The sequence below is a fragment of the Canis aureus genome, chromosome 18 (genome assembly GCF_053574225.1).
Source record: "Canis aureus isolate CA01 chromosome 18, VMU_Caureus_v.1.0, whole genome shotgun sequence".
In the NCBI taxonomy this organism is placed as follows: Eukaryota; Metazoa; Chordata; class Mammalia; order Carnivora; family Canidae; genus Canis; species Canis aureus.
In genome coordinates this window covers 8,992,144-9,002,554 of record NC_135628.1, presented here as the reverse complement: position 1 = coordinate 9,002,554, position 10,411 = coordinate 8,992,144, and the positions used below count along the sequence as shown (strand labels likewise).

The following is a 10,411-nucleotide window of genomic DNA, read 5'->3' as shown; positions in this document are numbered from 1 at the left end:
CAAACACAGTTAAGAAGGTCATGATGTGTGCTCTTACTGCTGTTATCTAGCAGATAAATTCTATTGGAGTCCCCTTCTTTTCTCGCTTAACCACACCCAGAGCAGTTGGTGGTGACTCCCAGACTTCCAGCCCATAACAGGGAGCTGTCAGGTCATGAGTGCCTGAATCCTTGGTGTCTGCAGTTCCATTCTATGGACCTTGGGGCAACCTGAACCTTCCAGAGAATTAACACAATAGGGAGACTTTTCTGTTTTCCCAGGAATCAGGCCATGATTTGGGCCATGATGAAAACCAGAAAAACACTTGCATGCCTTACCACTCCCACCCTCCAGAGTCAGGGGATGATATGTATTTAGGTAAACAGGCATTAAATACCGATGTGCACAGTTCTGGACTTCAGTGAATACCAGTCCTGATGTCTTAGAGAACAACATGACAGACCAGGGGCTGGGGCTATGCTACAGGCTCAGTTACGGGTTAGAAACCTGGGGTCCCTGAACTCTCCCCGCAGGGATCCATAGCTAAAATCCGAGGAGTCTCTGAACACAAATGGGGAAAAAAAAATGACATCTTTATTTTCACCAACCTTAAACTGAAAAGTGTTTCCTTCCACTATGAATGTAGGCAAGACATCACTGTAGAGGCAGCAGTGCTTTTGATTATAGGAACCACAAATGTATTCATGTCGCATTCGCTGTTGTAGACATCTCAAAATATCATCTATACTCATTAGTACTCCAAAATTCAACAGTTACTGGGCTCACCACTGTATCTCGTTGAATGCAATAATAAAGATGCACATATATTACTGTAGCTTAAATAATTTCTAGTGTTTTTAGTTGACTGTATCTAACATGTCTGGTTTCCTTTGTATTTAATTTTCTTTTTCGAAAAGCATTACTCTGAACCAGTGTCCATAGTCTTTGCTAGGTGGCAAAGGGTGGCCATGACACACACCCAAAAAGCTTGGGGGAGGGGGAAGCCCTGCTCTAAAAGACATCACCACTACACTACTGATGGGACCTTTTCTCTCAAAGACTGGGTATAACTTTAGAATCCTACTCAACATAGTGCATCCGGTAGCCACCAGCAATCAACTAGGATGACACCTATTTACCACCTCTGATCAATAAGAAGGAACTGATATAATGCCAGGCATCTCCTGGCCCCCACAAGGTTCAAGTTGATTTAGAGAGTAGGACCTAACCCTGGATTACATCTGCCCTGGATAGTTCTGCCCATGGGGAAGACTTTAGCTGAGTGTTTGCAGCCGAGCCCCAGGCATCTATGGAGCTTCGAAGCAAGACAGTCTCTGGAAGAAATGATCAGTAGCTCAAAGATTTTTTTGATCATAACACCAGTGTTGTTTAGGAAGCCACCATGTGTCATCCGTGTGTTCCCTGTAAAGCAGCTACCAGTATAGCAGTGTGCATTGGTACAATATTAAAAGCTCCTGGAGCTCCTGGGTGGTTCAGGTGGGTAAGTGTCTCCCTTTAGCTCGGGTCATGGTACTAGGGTTCTAGGATAGAGCCCCATGTCGAGCTCCCTGCTCCCTGCACCACACATTCTCTCTCTCAACCTCTCTCTCAAATTAATAAATAAAATCTTAAAAAAAGAAAGCTCCTTTCCAATTGGTAAATAGACAGTGGCTCAAGCTCCCTGAATGCCCTTTTACCACTCTAGCCACGTCAGGCCTAGGGAGCCCTGGTCAGCACTAGAGGGAAATAGCCTTATAACTGGCTAAGGCTCCGGCATGCCTGAGGGTGTCCTATATGTCCCCCATCCTCCCTCTACTTCTCACCATCAATGATGCTATGAGTACATTCAGACACCAGTCCCTCTGGGAGCAGGATTGTTGTCCTGTAAGGAAATATGTCTAGTGCACACCTGGTCACCCCAAGGCTGCTGTGTCCTGCTGCCTACTGCCAGGAATCACTTTTACTTGGCCTCTTTGGGTCCATAGTGTACAATAATGGTTGAAATATTTTGACTATTCCCCTTATCACAGCCACTCTACCTGCCCCTAAATATCTGCCACTTTGACCAAGCAGGAGTTTGCACTTACTGAAATGGTTGTGTAAGGGATTCCAGTATCACTTCTCCATATTTTCCTTGTTTACCACTGGATGACTTGGAATTCACAAAGAAGGGCAGTGTTGCACTGGAGGGGAGGCGGCTTCTAGGCACTTCGGCTGTGTCACATCAGCTATCATTCTTTGAGCCAAACCTATTCACTGGGGCTCAACCACTGTAGTCCTTGGAGGGCTAAGGCCATGGCATCTTTGTTCCATCTGAGTGCACCTCTACTACTACCTCTAACAACTGCCCATCACTAAGATCTAGGTTTGGATCTCTGAGTGAAATTGGCTACAGAGCAGCTCTCCACCCCAAGAGGGGGCAGGGATAGGGCTTTTTTTTTTTTTTCCCCCAACCCACAGCCCTCATATATGTAGATAGCTTCATTATTGCTTTAAAGTTTGGTATGAAAATTAACAGAAAATTTGGGAAATTTGATCCAAGAATGTCCCACCCAAACATTTTCTTCACAGTCTGGTATATTATTTCAGACCCTAAATGGTGAAAAATGCCTTTTGAACATCATTCAACAACAAAGTGTGTGCTGATTTCTGTGGTGTGCTGCTGAGCTGTTGCTAATGGCACCGCAGTTGTGTGCCAGCTGGGAGCGGCTTTCCTTCTCTTCCAGTGGGCTGGGCACTTGCAGTCAAAATAGCTGAGTGGATTTTTTTCTCTACCACTTCCAAGCTGCATGCCTTGGGGAGCCACTTAGGCTTTCCAAGCCTCAGCTATTTATCTAAAACGAAGCTGGTGTGGGGTTTAAAGGAATGTAAAAGGCCCAGCCCAATGGCTAGCATGTAATAAGAACTCAGTCATTTGTTATTTTTGTTGTTTTAATGCTCTTTGGTATTTCAGTGAGCCAAGAGGCTGCACGCAGGCAAAGCAATGGCGCATTTGGAAGGATGTAGGGAAGGCTCAACCTTATTATTACATAATTGTTGCCGGAAATTCTCCATTAGAGAAACATTCTTTGGATAATCACTTTTTATTTTAAAGATTTTATTTATTTATTCATGAGGGACACACACACACACAGAGAAAGTGAGTGAGAGAGAGAGAGAGAGAGAGAGAGAGAGAAGCAGGCTCCACGCAGGGAGCCCGACGCAGGACTCGATCCTTAGACCCGGGGTCACGCCCTGGGCCAAAGGTGGCGCTAAACCGCTGAGCCACCTGGGCTGCCCAGATAATCACATTTTTTTTGGATAATCACTTTTTAAAAACGCAAATACCTCTCCGTAGTACTTTATTAAACTATTAGCATTAATTTACATTGATAGGATATGTGGGATTGGCCCAAAAACATAGCATGTCCTAAGCTTTCCCTCCCCTGGGGATTGACAGTAAAGGGAGAAGCAGAAAAAGGAACAAGAGAGAGAGCGCGAGCTGGAGAGGTGGGGGTGGAGACTGGGGCCCACTTTGCGCCGCGGGGCCTGAGCACTGAGAGCTCTAAAAAGAGAAAACTGGAAGCGGATAATATTTAGGGGGAAAAAAGCTGATGGGAGAAGGCAAAAAAAAAAAGGAGGGGGAAAAAGTCTAAACAATTCCGGCCGTGCTTGACACAATCCTTGTCTCAGGTTGGTTCTGCAGGAGCAGACGCCGCGAAGATGGAGCTTGGGTTGCCCTGGTCCTCCTAGGGGTGCACACCTGGAGAGGCAGGTGAGCGGAAGTGGGGGGGCGGGCCGGCCCCCGCCGCGGCCAATCACGTGAGGAGCCCTGGGCTGACCCCGCCCCTTCCGGCCTGCGGCCCAAGGCCACGCCTCCCCGCGCCTTCGGGCTGGGCCCGTCCATCTTCCCCTCGCGCCGAGGCTCCTTTCCGATCCGGTTGGCGGCGCAGTTGTCTGGGGCTCCTGGGTCTCGCGTCCTGAGGGAGACTTGGAGGAGAGCGGCGAGCGGAGCACGACCCTGAGTTCCCGTCACGCTCCGCCCCACCCGGGAAGCCCGAGGTTCTGGGCACGAGGCCGTCACCGCGGGGGGCGGGGGGGGAGGCGGGAAGGCGCCAGGAGGGCGGCGCCCCTGGTCCTCCGGCCCCACGGCGGGACTGCGCGCCTCCGCGCCCTGAGGGCCGCAGGCAGTTGCCCACGCGATGTGGTAAGTCGTCTCCCTCCCGCCGGTTCCGGGGCTCGGGGAGCGAGGACCGCCGGCCGCCTGCACTGTTGCCGCCTGGACGCCGGGTCTCGTGGCCCCGCGGAGCCTCCATCCGGATCGCTTGGTCCATGGTTCCTGCTCGTGGAGACGCCGCGGGAAGGCTTCGGCCTGGGAATTCAACCGCACTCCGGAGGGTGGACGCCGTGCCCCAGGGGCAAGGCCTTGGCAAACCCTCCCGGGCGAGCAGCTGCTCCTGAGGAACCAGGCGCGAGCCGGGCCGAACCTGCTGCTCCGCTGATGTGACGTGGCCCCTGGTCTGCTGCGGTGCCTGTGCGACCTCACACCAGGGGACACAGCACCCTCGGAGCCCCTGACGGTGTGGCCCCGTGCTCCCCTGTGGTGCCTGTGCGACCTCACACCGGGGGAGGGAACACCTCGGAGCCCTTGACGGTGTGGCCCCGAGCTCTGCTGCGGTGCCTGTTCGACCTCACACCAGGGGACACAACAGTCTCGGAGCCCCTGATGGAAGTGGCCCCCGTGCTCCCCTGTGGTGCCCTGTGCGACCTCACACCAGGGGAGGGAACACCTCGGAGCCCTTGACGGTGTGGCCCCGAGCTCTGCTGCGGTGCCTGTTCGACCTCACACCAGGGGACACAACAGTCTCGGAGCCCCTGATGGAAGTGGCCCCCGTGCTCCCCTGTGGTGCCCTGTGCGACCTCACACCAGGGGAGGGAACACCTCGGAGCCGTGACGGTGTGGCCCCGAGCTCTGCTGCGGTGCCTGTTCGACCTCACACCAGGGGACACAACAGTCTCGGAGCCCTTGATGGAAGTGGCCCCAAGCTCTGCTGCGGTGCCTGTGCGACCTCACGCCATGGGACGGAACACCCTCGGAGCCCTTGAGGGTGTGGCCTCGTGCTCCCTTGCGGTGCCTGTTCGACCTCACACCAGGGGACACAGCACCCTTGGAGCCCTTGATGGAAGTGGCCCCGAGTTCTGCGGTGCCCTGTGCGATCTCACACCAGGGGACAGAACACCCTCAGAGCCCTTGACGGAAGTGGCCCCGTGTTCTGCTGCGGTGCCCTGTGCGACCTCACACCAGCGGACACAACACTCTCGGAGCCCTTGGTGTGGCCCGGGACCTGCAGCTGGGAAGGGCAAGCCTGTCCTCAGAATATGTGGCTTTCCCAGGATCCAAGCAGGATCCAGGCAGCCCAGTTGAGGTTAATTTGTTGCCAAGTTACCTAGTCAGTCTCTTTGGGGTCGTGGCACCATACCCGAGGCTCAGCGCTGGTGTCTGTTGCTGGACCTTCAGCGGTGCCATTCATGGACCTTATACTTCTTCTCTTTACATTCGAATTGAATCACCGGTAGCAAAATCAGTTTGGTAAGTGAGAGTCCATGAATACCATGCTCCTGGCCCAGGTATTGCCCCCATCTTTTCCACTGTGACCAGATGCCAGCCCTCACATAGCTGATGGCAAAGGGTGGCAGGCACCAACTGATGTGGTTCTGTTACCTGCTTGATTGCTCATTACCTTGTCTCTGATAGACACTGTCTGGTGGATGCCAACATAGGATACACAGACCTTCATACTTTGTGTCCTTGCCCATATGTCTGACTACATGTTCTTTGCTAGACCTCTTTGTCCCCCATCTCCTGATATTTTTCTTTCCATGCCCCTGTCCAAAGGCTGGCCCTTTTGATGCCACCTGTGAATCCATAAGTATATTCTAACCTTAAGCCATTTCTTTTACTACACAAAATGAATAACCAGGTGTACCTACAGGAAGAATTTTCCCTTGCCACTGTCTTGCAAGGCCACCTCCAAGTGAGGCTGAAAGGCAGCTGCTGTCTATTTTCAGGTTGTCCGCACATACTGACATGACCCATCCATAAATCAAGCTTAAGCTTTCTCCTCCATCTTCAGTTAGTCATACAGAATCACCCATGCAGCCGTAAAGTGGGAGCTGAGGAAGGGAAGCTGGTGCAATAGTAGCGGGTATGTTGGGGTCTGGTCTCCCTTCTCATGCAGCTTGCTTATGCCCTCTGATCCTGTTCATGCTCAGTCTGGACACCACTTTCATTTTGTTGGGCCAGTCCAACACTGTGTCTTTTTTTTTTTAAGATTTTTTTAAATTTATTCATGAGAGACACAGAGAAAGAGGCAGAGACATAGGCAGAGGGAGAAGCAGGCTCCTCGCAGGGAGCCTGACGCAGGACTCGATCTCTGGACCCGGAATCACGCTCCGAAATGAAGGCAGATGCTCAACCGCTGAGCCTCTCAGGCATCCCCCAACACTGTGTCTTAATGGGGCTTAGGATGGGCAGCTCTAGAAGCTGGTCCCTTGGTGTCCTATGTCAGGCACTCTGTCTCTACCAGTGCCCAGGAGCATGCCAGGAGTTTTTTTCCCCAGAAGACATGGCCTTGCTCCCAAGCCTTAGGGACCTATGTTATGATTCTTTCAATGGGGCTTGTCACATACTTCACACATCGTATTTTCCTTCCATTGATAACACCAGCGGATCCACTGAGTCATATGACTCAAACAGGAGGGCTGCTTGCATTGGAGTCTGGACTTGCTGCAGATCCCTTCCCTGTCTTACAGCTCTCAAATCCAGCCCCTATTCACCCCACTCCATATTTAGGTCATAAAAGTATTGCTAGCGGTATAAGACGATGTCTCCAGAACCCAGAGACACCTACATGGCATTGGGCATCCTTCTTCATTATAGTTGGTGAAAGATGTAATAGCTTGTCTTTCGCTTTGGAGGGGATGTCCAGCATGTCTCTGACCATACTTTTTTTTTTTAGGACCATACATTTTTTTTAAAGAATTATAGTTCTTGTATAGGTTTTTTTTTTTTAAGATTTTATTTATTCATTCATGAGAGACACAGAGAGAGGCAGAGACACAGGCAGAGGGAGAAGCAGGCATCATACAGAGAGCCTGACATGGGACTCGATCCAGGGTCTCCAGGATCACGCCCTAGGCTGCAGGCAGCGCCAAACCGCTGCGCCACCGGGGCTGCCCTAGTTCTTGTATAGTTAACACGTAATGTTATATTAGTTTCAGTGCATGATATAGTGATTCAGCAATTCTGTATATTACTCAGTGCTCATCAAGGTAAGTGTACTGTTAATCCTCTTCACCTGTTTTACCCACCCCCCATCACCTCCCCTCTGGTAACCATCTGTTCTCTGTAGTTAAGAGTCTGTTTTGTGGTTTGTCTTTCTTTTCCTTTGTTTTGTTTCTTAAATTCCACATGTGAGTGGTGAACTCATATGGTATTTGACTTTCTCTGATTTATTTTGCGTAACATTATACTCTAGTTCCATCAGTGTCATTGCAAATGGCAAGATTTCATTTCTTTTTTTATGGCTGAGTAATAATCAACCCTGTGTATGTGTATAACATATGTGCACACATACCAAATCCTCTTTATACATTCATCTATGGATGGACACAGGCTGCTTCCATAATTTGGCTCTTGTAAATAATGCCTCAGTAAACATAGGGGTGTATATCCTTTCAAGTTAGGGTTTGTGTATTCTTTGGGTAAATGCCCACTAGAGTAACTACTAGAACATGTTAGTTCTATTTTTATTTTTTATTTTTTTAAAAATTTTATTTATTCATTCATTCAAGAGAGAGAGAGAGGCAGGGAAACACAGGCAGAGGGAGAAGCAGGCTCCATGCAGGGAGCCCGATGTGGGACTTGATCCTGGGACTCCGGGATCACACCTTGGGCCAAAGGCAGGCGCTAAACCGCTGAGCCACCCAGGGATCCCCTATTTTTAATTTTCTGAACAATCTCCATACTGTTTTCCACAGTGGCTGCACCAGTTTGTATTCCCACCAACAGTGCACCAGGGTTCCTTTTTCTCCACATCCTTGAAACACATGTTCCTTGTGTTTTTTATTTTAGCCATTCTGACAGGTGTGAGGTGATATCTCACTGTGGTTTTGATTTGCTTTTTCCTGATGATGAGTAAGTAATACTGAGCATCCTTTCATGTGTCTGTTGGCCATCTGGATATTTTCTTTAGAGAAATGTCTGTTGATGTCTTCTGCTCATTTTTAACTTGGATTGTTTGGGTTTTGGGTGTTGAGTTGTATATTCTTTATATCTTTTGAGTATTAACCCCTTATTGGATATGTCATTTGCAAATATCTTCTCCCATTCAGTAGCTTGCCTTTTAGTTTTGTTGATCACTTATGTGCAGAAGCTTTTTATCTTGAAATAGTCCCAATAGTTTATCTTTACTTTCATTTCCCTTGCCTCAGGAAACATATCTAGAAAAATGTTATTATGGCCAATGTCAGAGAAATGACTACCTGTGTTCTCTTCTAGGATTCTTACAGTTTCAGGTATCACATTTAGATACTTAGCCCATTTTGAATTTATTTTTGTGTATGGTGTGAAAAAGTGGTCCAGTGTCATTCTTTTGCATGTAGCTGTCCCCAAATAATTATTGAAGAGACTCTTACCCATTACTTATTCTTGCATCCTTTGTTGAAGATTGACTGTTTAATTGTGGGTTTGTTTCTGGGCTCTCTATTATGTTCCATTGACCTGTGTGTCTGTTTTTGTTCCATTACCATATGGTTTTGATTACTACACCTTGATAGTGTAACTTGATATCTGGAATTGTGGTTTCTCTAGCTTTTTTTCTTTTTAGATTGCTTCGGCTGCTCAAGGTCTTTTGTGGTTCTGTACAAAATTTAGGATAGTTTGTTCTGGTTCTGTGAAAAATGCTGTTGATATTTTGATAGGGATTGCATTAAATCTGTAGATTGTGGGGCACCTGACTGGCTCAGTGGTTGAACATCTGCCTTTGGCTCAGGTTGTGATCCCCGGGTCCTGGGATAGAGTCCCACATCAGGCTCCTGCAGGGAGCCTGCTTCTCTCTCTGCCTATGTCTCTGCCTCTCTCTGTGTCTCTCATGAATAAATAAATAAAGTCTTTAAAAAATATATGTAGGTTGCTTTTGGAGTAGTATGGACATTTTAACAATGTTTGTTTTTACAATCTGTTATCATGGGATATCTTTCTATTTGTTTGTATTGACTTCAGGTTCTTTCATCAGTATTTTATAATTTTCAGAGTACAGGTCTTTCACCTCTTTGGTTAGGTTTATCCCTAGGTATTTTATTTTCTTTGGTTCAATTGTAAATGGGATTGTTTTCTTAATTTCTCTTTCTGCTGATTCCTTATTAGTATATACAAATGCAATGGATTTCTGTACATTGATTTTGTATTCTGCAACCATACTGAATTCATAGTAGGTTTTTGGTGGTCTTTAGGGTTTTCTACATAGTATGACATCATCTGGGAACAGTGCATGTTCTTCCTCCTTACCAATTTGGATGCCTGTTATTTCTTTTTCTTGTCTGATTGCTGTTGCTAGAACTTCCAGTACTATGTTGAACAGAAGTGGTCTTGCTTCTGACAAGTGGTCCTTGTCTTGCTCCTGATCTTAGGGGAAAAGCTCTCATTTTTCCACATTGAATATGATGTTAGCTCTGGGTTTTTAATTTTATTATTTTTAAAAAATATTTATTTATTAGAGAGAGAAAGCACATGTGTGAGTGGAGGGAGAGGTAGAGGGAGAGACTCTCCAAGCATACTCCTTGCTGAGTGTGAAGCTTGACACACGGCTTGAGCCCATGACCCACGAGATCATGGCCTGTGCCTAAACCAAGAGTTGGAGGCTCAATCAGCTGAGCCACCCAAGCACTGCAGCTGCGGGTTTTTAATATATGGTCTTTACTATGTTGAGGTATGTTCCCTCTGAACCTACTTTGCTGAAGGTTTTTACCATGAGTGGATGTGGTACTTTGTCACATGATTTTTCTGCATCTATTGAAATAGTCATATGATTTTTATCATTTCTCTTATTGATATGATGTATCATGGGGATGGATTTGTTAATATCAACCCACTCAGACATCCCAGCAGTAAATCCCTGACCAGAGCTATCCCTGAAAGGTATTGCCAATTAAGAGAAGGTAGTACATTTTCTACATTTTTTATGTTTGGATTTCTAAGATTTCTCTTTGAATATTTGGAATTTCTTTTAGGTAAACAGTGGTAATTTGAGCAAACTGTTCCAGAGAGGTTAACGGTATCTGAGAGATGTTTGTGACTGTGCTATTGGCAGTCCAACTTTCCATGGATATGAAGCAACTTTGCTATCTACTGTGGCCAAGGATTGTGCAGCTCCCTAACACCACAGCTGCATGA

The 10,411-nt window shown here is 47.5% G+C and overlaps 1 long non-coding RNA gene across 2 annotated transcripts in view; it reads left to right on the top strand.

Annotated features, from left to right (window-relative positions):
• Positions 1–3,862: 3,862 nt before the first annotated feature.
• Positions 3,863–10,411, top strand: part of LOC144288555 (uncharacterized) — a 41,221-nt gene continuing 34,672 nt past the window's right edge. For both annotated transcript variants that reach the window (XR_013356504.1, XR_013356505.1), the window contains exon 1: positions 3,863–5,548. This is a non-coding gene — a long non-coding RNA (uncharacterized LOC144288555). The remainder of the gene's footprint in view (positions 5,549–10,411) is intronic.